Raw genomic sequence first — 17615 nt, forward strand, 5'->3', positions numbered from 1 at the left:
CATACTTGGATTATCCTGTGCATTTGGGTACGAATTTCCAGCATAACAGTATACAGATAGTTATTTTTTTGTACTGTTTTTTTGTGCAGAGGGTAGGGTGACCAGATTTTCATGTTATGTTATGTATTGGTGTTGGGCTCTGACGTCACATACACAGACCAGCTGTGGAGCCATATAGTTTTGTCCAGGTCAGCTTTATTGAACATATTTACAGCTATACCGGATCCAGTTTCTCTTCATATGTACAGTACCATCACTGGTAGTCACAGTAGACATCACAGGTACATGGACAGGTAAATACAGGGACAGAAACCCACTTGCCATCCTTACACACCCAGCTCAGGCCCCCAACTGACATTCATGGAACACTAACTCATAGACCCACTCAGCATTCTCCTGAGCTGCCTATCATTCATACATTCCAATGGCATGAACTCCTGCCAGTGACAATAGAAGACTTACATTACAACATCTCCCTTCCATACAAAAGCACAAATCACAACAGGCGGTCACAAACATTAAAGGACTACCAAAGTGTACACTCAAAACACCCCATTGCGCAGTATTTCTAGGACTGGATTGCTATCCTCCACATGAAATGTTTAGATATATAATGTATGTCATTAATAAAGGAGCTGTTGCTGTGAATTCCCCAATTAATACAGGCCTTCCTATGTATTTGTTTTGTAACCAGCCCTTGTTGCGCAATCAGGTAATGCGCGTGATACCTGAAAGATTGGGGGTTTGAGCCCACCCTGCAATGTCTGGTTAATGTGATATAGGAACAGATTATTAATACTCTAAATATTATTATATAATTACATATTATTATTAGTATAGAAAATATTAATAGTAATCCGATGCTTTTTTGGTTTCTAAGTGTTGTCCGTATCAATAGTCAATCATTTTGTGATGGAACTGTCATTGTTCACCTTCCCTTTCCCTAAAACCGGGATAGGGTTTTTAATTTTAAAAAACTCGGGGCAGGGAGGAGAGAGGTCCCAATTCTGGGAAAGTACCTGCATAATCGGGACGTCTGGTCACCCTAGAAGAGGGGTGATTGGCCTGGCTGGGGGAAGGGTTCATTTGTGGATCTCTTATGAGCAGCAGATTGGGGAGATGTTTTGTGCTGGGGGCATTCTTGTACATTGCGGCGCCCATCAGTTTAACACATTGTCATCATTGCACAAGTGGGAAGGTAGTACCTTAAGACAGCATTGTGGTTGGGAGCTGATGAACACGGGCATACTTGAGCATTTATCCTGCACAGGAGGACACATTTGGGTAGTGAAGAATGGCGGAATAGTTGTGCTAAAGTATAAAGAAGCAGCTTATCCTGTGCAGAGGGTGTAGTTCACCATTTGCAGTGGCAAACCTAGGTATTTGTCCTGTAGAGAGCCGGGGCAAGTATGGGATTTGTTGTCCTGTACAGCAGGTGATATTTGATCAGGGGAAAGGTCGACTTTACAAAAAACATCGCTGGGTATTCACTCTATGCAGAGAGGGGGATGAGATTTCCCAGGCCAGAGGGGGTATTTAGTGAGATGTCGTGTGCAGCAGAAGTGTGGGATGGATGTCTTTTGTCCCGTGCAGAGCGAGGGACACTTTTCGGCATAGATTTGGTTTCTGGTTAAGTACAGATTGGTGGATTATCCCTGTAAAGAAGGGTCAGATTTCTTATGGTTTTGTGCAGAGAGGTAAATTACAGTAAACCTTGTTACATTTTGGGTTTGGGTTCTGTGAAGAGCAGTCTCCATGGGACTAGGAACAGGTTTGTAAGTTGAAATGTGAAAGTGTAGCATCTGTGTAGGGCTTTGTAGACTGGGCACATTGTGTTTATAAAGGTTGGGTCAAGGTGGTCCTTGTAGAGGAGAATACTAACTACCTCTAACAAAGGGGCATTTGTAGGAGTGGTTTTCAATGGTGATAGGGTGTAGGAGTCTAATTTGAGGAAAGGTAGCAGGCTAGAGCTTTGTAGTAGAGGGGTATATGTTACCCCTTGAAGAGAGGTGTTATGGAAGGTGCAAGGGGGCAGAATCGGATCTAGTCATTGCATTTCGATGGTGCATTGCAGAGAATATTGCAGGATTGTACTTTGTTAGAGGTGATTTGGATGGAGCGTATAGAGAATACATCACTTTTGGGTATTTGCAGACAGTTTCAGATTGTGCTTTGTAGAGAGGGCACCCGTATTGGGCCTTTTCATAGTGTTTTTGGATGGGGCTGTGCAGAGTGGGAGCAGGATTGGACATTTGTATAGGGGTTCTGAGTAGTGCTTTGTAGAAGACACAAGGATCGGACCTTTTCAGGCTTTTTGTGTGGGGCTTTGTAGAGGAGTTTCAGGATAGAACTATGCCAGGTAGGTTTTGCATGGGGTTTTATATAGTGGGACAGGTTTGGACCTTGACAGAGGGGTTTTGGATGTCACTTTGGAGAGGCGTAATGAGACCTTGTAAAGCAAATGGCTTGGGATGTTTAGAATCAGGGAGCCAGGATGTTCACTTATCAACTTTGTAAAAAGGCATGGATAGGACCTTGTAGAGGGTTCATGCCTATTGTTGAGATGGCATAGGTGGGCCTCTTTTGTAGTGGCGCCTTTTTAAGATTGTGGTGTTAATAGAGAAAGGTATGGTTTGGGCAGGGATAACGGGTATATGGACTGGGTATGTGCAGAGTGGGGTCGAGGCAGGAATTATGCATAGATGTGTCTGCATCAGGCTGTAAACAAGGGTTTCGGTGAGGCTGCACAGAGGTATCTATCTGTGTTAGTGGATGCTGCTAGATAGGGCTTTGGCTGGTGTTCAGGTGCAGCATTGTACAGTGGACAGGCTGGGGGTTTTGCACTGGAATCGGAAAAGTGATTATTTGTTATTTCAATTTATATTATTATATTTATATAGCACAGAGATAGCTCAGAAGCAGTGGAGTGCCATACTGTAGAATTATGGCAATATTAACAGGCGGAAATGTTGAGGGCAGACAGTAACGCTGAATTGTGTGACCACGAAACATTCAACACAGTAGCACTTTGTTGAGCTACAGATAGTCACCCTGTGGCTGGTGGGTAGTCTTAGAGTCTAAGTAATTTAACTGTGTCACTGAAATAGGAAGGGTTTCAGTTCTTTACAGAAAAGGAGAGAGGGAATGGTCCATATTGCTGCTCGGATAGAATTCCATGGGAATGGAGTATAGCAAGAGAACGTCTGTTCCCTAGTTGTTTCCTTGCTGGCCCATCAAGTCTCGAGTGTGCCAATGATCCCAATCTGTCGTGATCTGCCAGAGGTGTTTAACTTAGCCAGCAGGCAAGGTGGTGTGCCTGCTGAGGTAGCCTTGTAGATGATGCAGGCATCTTTTAACAGTATCCTAGCTGATAAGGGTGTCCAGTCAGATCACGTATTGTGGAGAGGATGTGGTGAGATTGAATTTGCATGACATGGTATTTAAGGGAACCACTGTGTGGCGTGTCTCCGTAAGGAGTGAGCTAGCTACATTGCTGGAAGCCCTTCTAGTTGGGCATTTCCCCCATCTAAGTTATAAATCTATCACCAGAGCCTACACTACTGCTCCCAAGTCCTGGGGCTGCAGGAAGGGTTTGATCTTCCAAAGTAGGGTTATTTGAGGCCAGCCCTTTTAGGCCTTTTTAGCTCTGTGTTGTTGAAAGGATGCTTTCATTTCCACAATGGATCTGAGAGATTTTTGCTAAGTGAGTTGCAGGGTAAATCTGTCCAAGTGCATGCCGTCTAGCCACCTTTGGATGAGAGCCTAGGATAACTTATTCTTGGTAGGGTTAAGTTTCAAGTAGGAGCTTCACATCCATTTTGTTTGGCAGTAAGACCTGCATGGAGGTGGGTGATGTCCTGCAAACCGATAACTCTTTGGTATTGCTGAGTGTCGTCTGCATGTTGATGTATTCAGATGTCAGTCAGGAGTTAGTGTGTTGAGGGGTTCCATGTATGGACTGAATAGGACCGGAAAGAGGATGGAGTTCTGGGGCACACCCCAGGTCGCTTGGCAGTGTGTCTTTAGAGAACCCATTTGGACAGACTGGTGTCTCCTAGTAGAAATGAGGACAATCGCCATGCCTGCAAAATCCATTCTGTGACAAAGGGGGGACGGAAGTGTGTCTTGGTAGAATGTGTAGAATGAGATTGAGGAAGACTAATAGACATGCATCACCTATATTGATAATTTGCAAGGTCTCATCAACTACCTCAATGGCAAATGTCTCCTTGACAAGTTTGGGGCGCAAGCCGGATTGATAATCCTGATGAAGGCAGAGTTGGTGAATGCTGGTAAATAGATGGTCAATCACCTTCTCAACGATCTTTCCGATAAAAGGGAGCCTACTGATAGGACAGTAGTGTGTTGGATCCTTCTAGTCGAGGATGTGTTTTTTCAACAGAGTGAGCCCTGTTTGTAGTCTGTCTTCAAGAGTGTGTTAGCCAAGAGAGGAGTTGACTATCCTGAGAAGGGCAGTCATGATGGGACCGCTGTCACAGTTTTCACAAAAAATCACTCTGGAACATAGAGACTCTTCAAGGGTTTTTATTGTTTTCCTTTGTTGGGCCTAAGTCTTTCTCTTCTCTCTCGTCTATTGCTGACCCTCCTCCTTAACAGAGGTGTCCGTAACCCCCGGTTGGTGTTATAGAATGTTGACTCCGACTGTCTAGAAGCTTATCTTATACTTCAGATGGTATGCTAAGATGGTGGCTGTCTAATCTCCCCAAGGGACCTCATAACTGTCCCTACTCGGTCCAGTGGTTAGTGTTTCATATGTACATTGGGATAGTGCCTTTCACATACTCTATTGGATTCTGGATGGTTCACTTACACCCATATTTATCTCTTCCCTTCTACTGTTAGTTCCCCACCCCTATTTACTCCTCCCACATTCTTCTGTCTCTCTGATGTTACACTCCTCCTAGTTCTTGCGACCCTTTGATGCTACCACTACTCCTCCATTGCTACTTCCATCTACATACTTTTACTCTCCTCCCCACTGCTATTCTCCTCCTCCCACTAGCTACTCAAGCACACTTCTTTCACTCTACTTGAAGTCTTGAAAAGGGGGCTACGCAAACCAGAAGGACTTTGACTCAGGTAAGCCATTTTTAAGATGTTTATAATGGTTAATTTATAACATACGTAATACTAATGAGCGGTTTCTAAGCGTGGGATCGGAATTCAAACCTGTATTGCGCTGCGTTGTCTTGCTTCCAAGACAAACACATTGCCCCTGAGCTAGCCTTCCTCCCCTGTTGGTTTAATTAAATAAAAAGAAAATGCCTACTGCTATGAGGGAAGTCCCTTGCCTAAAAAACTAAAAAGTAAGGGTGCTATTCAAATTCAAAAGAAATACACCTTAGCCCAAATCCTACTAGCAACTAGTCCCTGCCACTTAGAAGAAAAATAACAAAAAGAAAGGAGGCCGGAGCAGTGGCCTCTATTTTTGGGCTACTGCCTGGCCCAATCACTTGGATCTCTTTCTCCAAGATGTTTTAAATGTGTGTCAGTTTCTTGTAACTTGGTTTAACAGCCTTTCTGCTGATTCTGTACTCGAAATCCCAATTCCATATGCTTCTCTCCAGGAAGAAAAGGTTTTCTTTAATTAGTTCTTGAAAGTGCATCAATGTCTTGCAACGCCCTTCAGAGCCTCTCTGTAGGTTCTGTTGTGTTAAGTCTTGCTTCCATACGGTTCCCGCTTTCCAGGAAGAAATGTTTTCGTCATACTATACCACGGGTTTGCGACTCGGTGCGTGACATTATTCTGATATGATACTTAATGATTGGAACCCTCGAGGTTCTCTCTTTCTCCAGTTCGAACTGCACCTCAGTTTCTCAGGACTCTACAAAATACTAGGGCCTTCTGATAGGATTGTTTTACCTCTCTTTAGATTTGTCTGGTACCCGTAACCTTTGCAGCTTTAGCTGCCTCGAACGTCTCTCAGTTTCTTAGGGTTCTCCAAAACCCTCTGGCCTTCTGCCAGGCTTGGGTTAGCAGGGCCTCGATAAGGCGTCTGCCCATTCAGGTTTTACTAGCTCCCGTTATACTCATAGCTCTTTCAGCCTCAAATGTCTCTGTTTGCCTCTCTCCACATCATTACCTCTTCGGGAGTATTTGCTTCCCTTCTATTGCCTGGCTCTGCAGCTCTCAGCGTTGCAGGCTCTCCGCTGCACTCTGGTCTTGGCATCAGTTAACGGGCCCCAGGCTGACAACGGCTTCTGTGTGGTCGCACCACCAGGTGAGTCGGTGGTTCTTCCGTCTCCATCTCTCCTCTGACCGTGGCTTCTCGGTCAGATATGACGAGAGCCTTGCGATGTCTTGCGAGCGAGTCATTCACTTCCCACACTACCGCTGGCTTCATCGTCCAGCATGACTGTCACTCCAGAGGCTTGCCTTTGCATCGGATTCTCCTGCTTCGATTCAAAGTTCCTCTTGGTTTTATGCACGTCATCTGAAACAAAGGGGGTGTGTCTTTCCTCTTTGTCTGTGAAGTTCAGACGAGATCCATCCAGCATTACCTGAAGCCAAATAGATTGAAGAAAATTGCTTTATTTGGTGTATCCAAAACAGAAGTCAGGTCAACAGTGCAGTTACTCAAACAAACAGATTTTAACACATTACAAGCAGTAAGGTGCTGGTGATGAATAGAAATTGATTTTGAGGAGGTTTTGGCAGTGAAAAAAAGTCTTAACACCTCTCTAACTTTTGATGGTCCCCATATAGGTGGAGGGTACAGATTTTATTGGGGCTCTCATCCTATTCTGGGAGGCCTTGGGCCTCATTATGACTTTACCGATCCGGAAACAAGGGTGCTGGTAAGCTTACCCGCACCCTTGTTTCTGGACCGGCAAATTACAAGTTTGCCTGGTGGGGGGCGCTGCATCCAACAAGCCTGACCCTGCCGGGGTGCGCACTGGCCCCAGTAGGCAGATTCTTCACGGAAGCGCTGGCACTGTTAGAATCGGTGCCGACGCTTCAGTCTCCATACTCCCTAGAGTCCTATAGGGCTCTACGAGAATGGGGAGTTACGAAATCTGGAGCCTGACTTCCCATGCTGCTGGGACTTGTAATGTCCCAGTGGCACTGGGAAATCAGACCCTGGTAAAACGTTGGAAGTCTGGCAGCAACCCGCCGGTAGCAACGGCAGGGTTACCACTAGACTTGTGATGAGGCCCCTTGGATTCACTCCCAGTGAGGTCCTGCCTACCCAAACTCCTAGGGAGGGTTTGACCGAGCGAGCTTTCTTCCTAAGCCTCAAAGGGGAAGGTTTCCCATTGGGGAGAATGGACAAATATCCTGTATTCGTCACACAGTTCTGAGTCTCAGTTCATAGTCCATCTCCCCTTGCAGTGGGGTTCACTGGTAAGTATCACTCAGGAGGGTGGATTTGCAGAGGTCGGAATTGAGGAGCTCAGAGTTATTTGGCTTCTGCTTGTAGTCTAGAAGAGCCTGGCTAGCCTGACACCAACAGATACAGGAACTACTTTTGTCTCCCCAAGCCCACTCATGCCTAACAGTACATTCATTGTTTGCGTTTCGGACGATTGACAAATGACAATTAGGACACAGCTATTTGTGTATTTGATTGGACCGCATGTTGAATGCTATACCGGGTAGTACAAGGACGTTGAAGGTATGGGAAGAGGTTGGAGTCAGCCGGATTTTGGTGATGAAGATTGCAGCTAGTTTGTGGTAGGTGATGAGGTCTGATATTTCAGGTGCGAGTGCGGCAGCTGATTGGGCTTTGATCAGGTGTGTGAGCTTAGAGAGTGTGGGGGCTTTGGCGTGACCGAGGTATTTTGTGGAGGTTAGCTGGGCTGGGTAACTGTTTGGGATGCAAGTGTTTGAATGAGCTGTTCCTGGAGACTGTAGGGATGAGTCTGGGTAAAGGGAGACACATGGTGATGACCTCCTAGGAAAAGAAACAAGGTATCTTTGCCCTGTAATAAAGAGGCAACATCCTTGTCTTTGTATTTCCTTTATTAGGTATGCTTAGTAGAAACTGTTGATAATCCCTGAGGTGGGCATGGCTGAGAAGGTCAGAGAACTGGTGGCAGGGAGGCTACTAGGAGGGAAGAAAGGTTATGTGTCCTGTGCCTAGCTCCTGGTGCTGCCAGTAGTGGTAAGTGGCTGTAGGCCTCCAGAACAGCATTGATAAAGCCTCTGGTGAGTGTGGCTGTGCAGGCTGGTAAACCTCATAGCGCTGCTATTTGCATAGTCTCCACATGGTTTGAAATTGAGATTCGATGAGCAGGAGCTAAAACCAGCTCCTGTGTCTGGCATCACCCTGTAGGCAGGGGCTACCGGAGGGGAACCAGGAGCTACCTGAAATGCTTCTTTATCATTTTGTCCATTTTGTGCGAACCACTGTGTTTAAATGTATAATAGATGTGTTCTAATTCTTCTTTATTGACATTCTCAAATACTCAAGGTTAATGTCACATTTACATGTTTGGAAGGCACCAGTTGGCCCTAGGAGCCAAACGTAGCGCCTGGTAGCTGTTTCAAGCTAACCAGGCTCCACTATGCTAGAAGCTCCTCTCAATTTCAAACCCCGAGTCCAGGTGCTCTGGCAGATCTGAAAGAAATAGAAGCTTAGTGGCGAGAAAGAGAGAAATGCATGATCATAGAGGCATTTTGTGTCTATATGGGTAGCCTTGCATACCCGTTTTGCCAGGATGCATTGACCTGGACTGTGGCATGTTACTTTATTGTAGAGGTATGGTGTTCTGGTGTTTGATGTTCTTTGGGACGGTTATTCAATTACCTTGCGCGAGTGGCTTAGTTGGCGGGGTGTAGTGTGTTTGAGCATCCAGGGTCAGAATCTTAGTGCTGGAAGGTTCATGGAGGGCCGAGAGGGAATTGTGGATCCAATGCGGCGATGATGACATCTTGGCAGAAGTGCTATTAGTGTATGGTGCTTTTAAGGAAACACCCTTGAGTGGACTGGTGTCTATGGCCATGGACCGTGTGCAGTGACTGGTCCTGAATGAGAGTGGGGAAACGCAGTAAGAAGTGTAATACAGAGGGAGCTTGTAGCATTGGCTACCAAATAGACATTGGGTGAAAAGTTTTGAGGGGATTCCAGAGAAGACAGAATTCTATTGTCTCTAGAGAAATGCTACAAGGTAGATGTGCATGACTTAATGCGTGCGAAATCTCAATTTGCACTCACCAATTGCCATTGTCTAGTGATAATTGACTTGGTGAGTAGGAAATGGTGTACAGTGTCTATGCAGGGTTTGAAATTGGGGGAGCTATATAGCTTCTGCTTTTTGTCTATAAGAGCCTGGTTAGCTTGACATAAACAGCTACCAGGTGCTACTTTTAACTCCCCAGGCCAACTGATGCTGAACAAACACACATCTGAATTTAACCCTGTGTGTTTGAGACAATCTCTAAATAGACATTAGGACACAACTACATGCCATTTAAAGCATAAGAGGTCTATGATGAATTCAGGGTATTTGTCCCCTCTACCTAAGGGGGAGACAACCCCCCTTAGGGACTACAGCGGTGAGTCCGCTAAGCTTAACCCTTCCTAGTGATTGGGGCAAGTGGCATCCCGCTAGGAGTTACCTCCCCCCTTAAAGGACAGGAAGGGTTATGAGTTATCCTCGCTTGTATCAAGATCAAAATATCTTTGGTGGCTATGCGAGAATTACAAAAGACAGCTGTGTGAAGGCCCCTATAGAAGCAGCTGGTGTGGTTTCTGGCCCTCTCATGCTGCCATCTGTGTATGAAGCTCGGGAACAATGAATTGACCACTGTCGTTGTCAGTTGGAACATAAAGCTCCTGTCAAGGTCCCATGAAGGAGTGAAAAGCCAGAAGAGTAGTGCAAAGGAGGAGACACCCACCTGGGAGTGCTTCTGTTTCCTGCACAGCTGAGAGCCAGGGAGGCTCAGGGCCGCCGACCGATGAAGAATCCAAACTGCACAGGAAGTAGTAGATCAGTGCTTGCTGGAACTGATGCCAAAGTCCTGTTGAGCCCTGACTGAAAGAACTGAGCAAGCCGAATCAATGCGGAAGATCAGGGTGGACCCGTGGTTCCATACCGGCTGAGGAGACAGCCTTTGTCAAGGAACACCGCCACAATGAACAAGATACACGTTGGTACCAGGGAACCCAGAGGAGGGCCAAGAGGCCAAGCCAAACCCCAAGGCAGGGTGTGAGAAGCAATACCCCAAGGTGGGGTGGGAGAAATAAGATCCCATGGCAGAAAGAAAGAAAACAATACCCAAAGGTGGGGTGAGAGGCGCAATACCCCAAGGCCGGGTGAGAGACAAGAGATTCCAAGGTGGAGTGTGTGATGCAATACCCCTAGGAGGGGTGGGGGAAACAAGACCCCAAGGTGGGGTGAAAGAAACCATACTCAAAGGTGTGGTGAGAGAAGCAATGCATCATGGTGGGGTGTGAGACAAGATACCTCAAGGCTAGGTGAGAGACCAGAGATCTCAATGCATGATGTTATGAACATGACCCCAAGGTGGGGTGTGAGAGGCAAGAGCCCAATGCGGGTGTGATCAGCAATACCCCAAGACTGGGTGGGAGAAGCACGACCCCAAGGCAGAGAGAAAGAAACAATATCCCAAGATGGGGAGAGAGGTACACAACCCCAAGGTGGGATAAGAGAAACCATGTTCTAGGGCTTAGTAGCTACTGTTTGACTTCCAGAGTCAGAGACTATTATACAAGAAGAAGAGGAAGAATAAAGAGACATTGGGCCTCATTACGAGTTTGCCGGTTCGGAAATGAGGGTGGTGCTAGCAATGTACCTGCACCCTTTCTGGCTGGCCAGACTACAACTCTGCTTTCCTGGGTCTGTGCGCCCAGCAGGTCTGACCGGCCGTGCGCAACAGCCCTGGAAAACAGAGTTGTCAAGGAAGCACCGGAAACCGTTGGCAACGGTTCCGGTGCTTCCATGTCCCCACGCACATGGAGTCCTATGGGGGTCCATGGGAATGGGGTCTTACATTTTTCACCGCCGGACATCCCGATCCGCCGAGACTTGTAATGACCCATCGCACCGGGAAGTCAGGCAGCAGAAACGGTGTTGCAGGGTTGGTGGCACCGGTGGGTTACCGCCAACATCATAATGAGGTCCATTGTGCAGTCCTGAACTTTGAATTGTACAACTGAGCAAGTAGCCTGGAAGAAACCAGAGACACGTTTGGGTGGAGGTCTGAAGCCAACAACTACTTAATAGGCTGAGAAGGAACTCCTTGCCAGACATTTCTTGGTTGAGTTTGTGTTAATTCTTTTGTTAGTGGTAGGGACAGAACTCATGGGAAGGTTAGGCTTTGGACAGAGGACCATTTTATGTTGGTAAGACATCCTGACGAGCATCCTTTATTGTTTTCTTTATAGACTAGGGAGAAAGCACCTTTGAGGGATAGGGGAGGACTCAACTCTCTTCTTTTTAATTAAACACTGTATGCAAAATGCCCTCTTGTCCATTTCATGAGTTTGACTTACCGCCGGTCATAAATAATGAGCAAAAATATATGTTTGTTTCTTATGTGGAAGTTAGATTTGTAGAGCATTAGGTATTAGATCCTTGTTCCCCAGTGGTAGCTCCTGGTCACTGGTTACTACCCAGGAGCTGCTTTTACTTCTTGCTTATCCAATCTTAATTTCGATCCCTGTATATGCAAGGCATGAATTAGTTTTTCAAAATTGATTAGCAGAGTTTGCTAATCAACATTTTCTTGAGTAGCAATGTTGTACTAATACTTTTAACGCCACCAAAAGTTACCTGTACCATACATATAAAAATGAACAACAATGCAGCATTTTTGTCTACCACTGAAGTAAGACATTGGTGAGAAGTCAGACCTTGTAAATTCTTTCAAATCCCACTAGACCTGCAGGTCGAGTGACTCAGTTTACCCTCTTGATCGAAGATAAATGCATTCGACCAATGGCAGCGGATGACAACAAATTTAAATGTGCTTTCTGTAACATGGTGCATATCAACACAATCCCATTTTATTTTGGCACACTGCTGCCACCCAGAGGCCAACCTTGCACAGTGAAACCTTTAGTTGACATTTACTGCAAACAAAGTCAAGTTTAAATAAAAGTTTCAAACATCCCCTGCAAAGAATACTGGCCCGTCTTAAAATCTATTCGAGTAGGCGAAAAATACTTTGTGAGCCCTGGGTGAGTGTCTCTAAAAGGTCAACTGCATGAATGGACGAAAATAGATATGATAATAAGGCTCTGAAAACCGTTAGGCCATTTATCTCTACTGCAGGTGCTAATATACAATGTAATTGTAATACTAGAGCAAAGCGAGCTCTGGAGGCTAACTACAGTGATGGTAGTGCAGTAGAAATATAGATGTACAGACTGGATGGAACTATTGATCACTGCTATGCGTAAACATCTAGTTACTTTCTTTCCTCTTATATAATGAATAGATGAAGCTAAGATACTACGCAGAGTGGATGGTGTACCAGGCAGAGAACTGGCCAAACTAGGTAGAATATTGTAGTTAGCCACCATTTCACTTTCGGGGTAGCTGGTAATAAAGCAACAGGCTGATTAGACAGAATTTCAAGGAGTGCTGGTTCAGTTTGTGATTTGAGCACCAGTTGCAAGTTGCATGTAACCAACAGGTTCCATAACTAGGTTGCCATCAAAATGCATTTGGCTGTTTTGATCATGTACTTTTTCAAAAGTGTCCACTCGTCAACATGATGCATCTTCCCCAACAAACTTAAATCTTGTTGATACTATATTTAGAGGCACTAACCTACACTTTACTGTAAAGCATGGAGACAATGCAGGTTTTTACAGTAGCAATACTGTAATTATGTAACAAATATCTTTTTAAGGAATGGAATTGAATGACTGCATTTAAAAAAAAAAGAAGGTTATCACATATTTGTCTTTGGCAGACAGGATACGGTTAGCTTAATAAAGGTATGATCCCGAATACTTCTGGTTTGCACTTATTCGAAAAAGAAAAAAATGTATTGCTTGCATACTCGCACAAGCCTTTGGCACATAAGGGTGGCACTCTTTCTCTATTAGCCCTTTTGAACTTGCAGTGAACAGAGAAAAGTGGGTTCAGGGAGCTCAGAAGGCAAGCGAGAAATGCAGGGCGATCTGTGTTTTCATTGAACCGGGTAACTTAACTAGCTAGGTTTGCTACACAAGTGCCAATTTAATTTGCAAATCTGCAGATTTACATAGCAAATTGCTATGCAACACTGCGTATTTTATGCCTTGTGGCAACTGAGGGGTTAAGTGACTTTTTATGTCTGTTTAGTAGCTCGAAACTTGTTATGTTATCCATTTTTAGTTTGCGTTATTAGGTGGCACTGAAAGCGCTACCTTTTAAAGCCAAAACTATTGCCATTAACCTAGGAGCTTCAAATATGGGCTTAAGTATAATAATTGATACTATTCACTTTTATATGTTATTCTGTATTCTTTTTTTAATCTTGAAATAATTGTGATTTTCTTTTTATTGTCTAAATAATCACGTTCACCATGTTTTTATTGCAATTATGTTTTTATTTAACTATAAGTCAATTGTTGATTAATTCGGGATATCAGAGAGCCCCAAATGCTTGTTTTAACTGGGGCTGGCGCAGTCGTTGCCTTGTGAGCACGTATGCTACGTCTAGTTGGCGCTGGCCATTTATACAAGATGGCAGATCTCTGCGATCGAATTACAGCCTGCTAGTTATTTTTGTATGCGTAGTCGTTTGGCTCTGCAACAAAGTGAGAAACAATGAGACAACGGGGCTGAGAAGTGAGCTGCACCGCCTCTCATTACTTTGCTGGCGAGGTGCACTGGAACATCCGGGTTCTTCCAGAAAGATCCATGCACATTCACCATGACTTGCAATGATGCTGCTTGCAGTGACATGGCAGTGCAGTTTCCGGATATATGAAGTGCCATGGCCCCAGGAGCTTTGGGTTTCAGTCTGCAAATCATGCGCGCAGTTGTGTTTTATAGGAACTGAAATCTTTTTATGTGTTTGTGAGGTAAGCCGGATTGCAACACTTACTTAGTACTGCGATCTCTCAGAGAAGAGCTTTCCTCTGTTGAAAAGGTGACTGCTGTTTTGTTCTCCTTGGCTGCCTACGTCGGCATTGTTTGTTACTCTGTACAGCGAAGGTGAGGTGGCTCTAAATTGGGAACTGTGCAGCTCTGCTGTGTTGCTGACAGAGGATGTCAACTGGAGGCAGAGCCCGGGCTGCAAGCAATCAAACATACGCTGCTAAAAGAGATATCTTTCCAGTTACAATGGTGGGCTCAAACCCAATTCCACACAAGCCTACGCAGCCACGGGAGGACCGGATGACCCCCCCTCTTCTCCAGCACCTAGACATGATGCCTGACAGGAGAGAAGGCCTCTCCAGTCATGTTCACATTGCAGAGACCAGCAACATGAACACACTGACTGACAGAAGAGGCCTTCTCTGTCTAAGTGCTGGAGAGGGGCCAGGGCCATCCGGTCCTCCTGTGGCTGTGTAGGCTTGTATGAAGAAGGGTGCGTGGAGGTAAGGTAAGTGCTTTGTTTTAAAATTAAGTGTGTGTGCATATATGTGTATTTAAATTAACTGTGTATGTATGTGCGCATTATTGTTGGTGTCAACGATGTTTGTTTTTATGTATGGGCTTAAGTATAATAATTGATACTATTCACTTTTATATGTTATTCTGTATTCTTTTTTTATTTTAATCTTGAATTAATTGTGATTTTCTTTTTATTGTCTAATCACGTTCACCATGTTTTTATTGCAATTATGTTTTTATTTAACTATAAGTCAATTGTTCATTAATTCGGGATATCAGAGAGCCCCAAATGCTTGTTTTAACTGGGGCTGGCGCAGTCGTTGCCTTGTGAGCACGTATGCTACGTCTAGTTGGCGCTGGCCATTTATACAAGATGGCAGATCTCTGCGATCGCATTACAGCCTGCTAGTTATTTTTGTATGCGTAGTCGTTTGGCTCTGCAACAAAGTGAGAAACAATGAGACGACGGGGCTGAGAAGTGAGCTGCACCGCCTCTCATTACTTTGCTGGCGAGGTGCACTGGAACATCCGGGTTCTTCCAGAAAGATCCATGCACATTCACCATGACTTGCAATGATGCTGCTTGCAGTGACATGGCAGTGCAGTTTCCGGATATATGAAGTGCCATGGCCCCAGGAGCTTTGGGTTTCAGTCTGCAAATCATGCGCGCAGTTGTGTTTTATAGGAACTGAAATCTTTTTATGTGTTTGTGAGGTAAGCCGGATTGCAACACTTACTTAGTACTGCGATCTCTCAGAGAAGAGCTTTCCTCTGTTGAAAAGGTGACTGCTGTTTTGTTCTCCTTGGCTGCCTACGTCGGCATTGTTTGTTACTCTGTACAGCGAAGGTGAGGTGGCTCTAAATTGGGAACTGTGCAGCTCTGCTGTGTTGCTGACAGAGGATGTCAACTGGAGGCAGAGCCCGGGCTGCAAGCAATCAAACATACGCTGCTAAAAGAGATATCTTTCCAGTTACAATGGTGGGCTCAAACCCAATTCCACACAAGCCTACGCAGCCACGGGAGGACCGGATGACCCCCCCTCTTCTCCAGCACCTAGACATGATGCCTGACAGGAGAGAAGGCCTCTCCAGTCATGTTCACATTGCAGAGACCAGCAACATGAACACACTGACTGACAGAAGAGGCCTTCTCTGTCTAAGTGCTGGAGAGGGGCCAGGGCCATCCGGTCCTCCTGTGGCTGTGTAGGCTTGTATGAAGAAGGGTGCGTGGAGGTAAGGTAAGTGCTTTGTTTTAAAATTAAGTGTGTGTGCATATATGTGTATTTAAATTAACTGTGTATGTATGTGCGCATTATTGTTGGTGTCAACGATGTTTGTTTTTATGTATGCGTGCATGCAGGGAGTTGTGTGACTGGTGGGTGAAAGTGTTGTATGTGCCAGTCTCCACCCCTAAATGTAGGGTGAGGGCTCCTGGGTTGCTTTACCCAGGATGCATGGATCCATGCATCAAGGGTAAAGCAAACATAAGGGTAGATCTAGGGACATCATCAGGGCCTTTTAGATTTTTCAGTTGAAAAGGGCCTCAGGCGTCCACAGAAAATGCCCCCATGTTGCCATCAGTCTTGTAACACAGCAATATATTCTTTTTTATATTCCTTTCATTCTGGGGCTTGAAATGAGCGCTGGAGCCCCTCTGGCCGTCACTTCCCTGGGATACACAGAAGTGTTATCACCTCGTTGGCTTTTGACACTGGTTCATCCACATCAGCCACTTGCTGACAAATGAGGATTTAAAGATGTTCAGTGGGAATTTAGTGTTTCAGATCCCTGCTAGCTGTCTGTCCGACCAGGGCCTTTCAGCTGTTTCAGTTGAGAATAGCTTCGGGGGACCCCAACAAATGCCCCCATGTTTCCAGTTAGCAGTTTTGTAACACAGCAATATATTATTTTCTTTATTCCTTTAGTTCTGGGACTTAAAAGGAGCACTTTGAACTGCTTCCATACAGCTGTTTGCTGCAGCCCTTTCAGCTGCCACTTCCCTGGGGTATACAGAAGTGTTACCACCTCTTTGCCTTTTAACACCAGTTCCTCCACATCAGCCAACTTCTGCAGAAGGGGAATTTAAAGATTTTCAGTGGGCATTTAGTGTTTCAGCTCCCTACTGGCTGGCCATCTTGTGATAATTAGCGGCTATTAACTCCTGGCTGCATTTCTTTGTCTCTATTATATTTTGTACCTGCTATCATCAATGGTAGTTAATATCACTACAGAAGGGCCTAGCATGTGCCTTTCCCATACCTACACAACATTCCAAAGCATTGGCAGTGTTCAGAGCACCATCGGTGTGTGATCGGTGGCAGCAGTCGGGTGGAGAGAATAGGTAGTGCTCGGTTGGAAGGTGGTCACACACTGGAATACCTGTGAGAGCTGCCAGTGCAGGCTCGAGCGTAGCAATGATACGGGACAATCCAAAAACAATTCGTATGAGTTCCGAGGTCAAGTTCCGGAGAGTTCAAATCCGATGGAGTATCAGGAGAAAAACCAGTTGTTGCAGTCCAAAAGTCGGTAAACCAGAAGCAACAGGAGGTAGGCAAACAATCCAGGGAGGAGGCGAAAGGAATCCGCAAAGCAGTCTGTAATCAAAAAGGCCGTGAATCGAAAGTCAATAGTCCGCCAAACAGTGTCAGGTTGAACAGCAGTGAAGCACTGGACAAGTGCGTACTCGCCGCTTTTAACCTGTTGCCAAGTAGTCAGGTAATCGCGTTTTTTGGCGTCACGTGATGCATGCCTACAGCACATACTCGGGACTTCCGCGTCACGTGCTCCATAGTGTTAACAACTGGTGGGATTTTCTGGGTCACTTGATGCGGAACCGAACTGAGCTGGCACCCGAGACGACCCGTGGTGAGACGCCAAGGCAGCTACCAATGGAGGAATGGACGCAGGCGATTCGAACAACCATTGATGCCCATCTGCTTCCATGGGCGCTGCCAATGGGTACCACACTGCTGCCGCCCTAATCGGGTAAGCGAGGGTAAGTGTGCATAAGGGTCAATGGAATGAAGGGAATCAGAGGGGGCGCTAATGTGAAGGGAATCAGTATTCGTGACAGA

Source organism: Ambystoma mexicanum, chromosome 1q (assembly GCF_040938575.1).
Source record: "Ambystoma mexicanum isolate Mex_15411 chromosome 1q, UKY_AmexF1_1, whole genome shotgun sequence".
Classification (NCBI taxonomy): Eukaryota; Metazoa; Chordata; class Amphibia; order Caudata; family Ambystomatidae; genus Ambystoma; species Ambystoma mexicanum.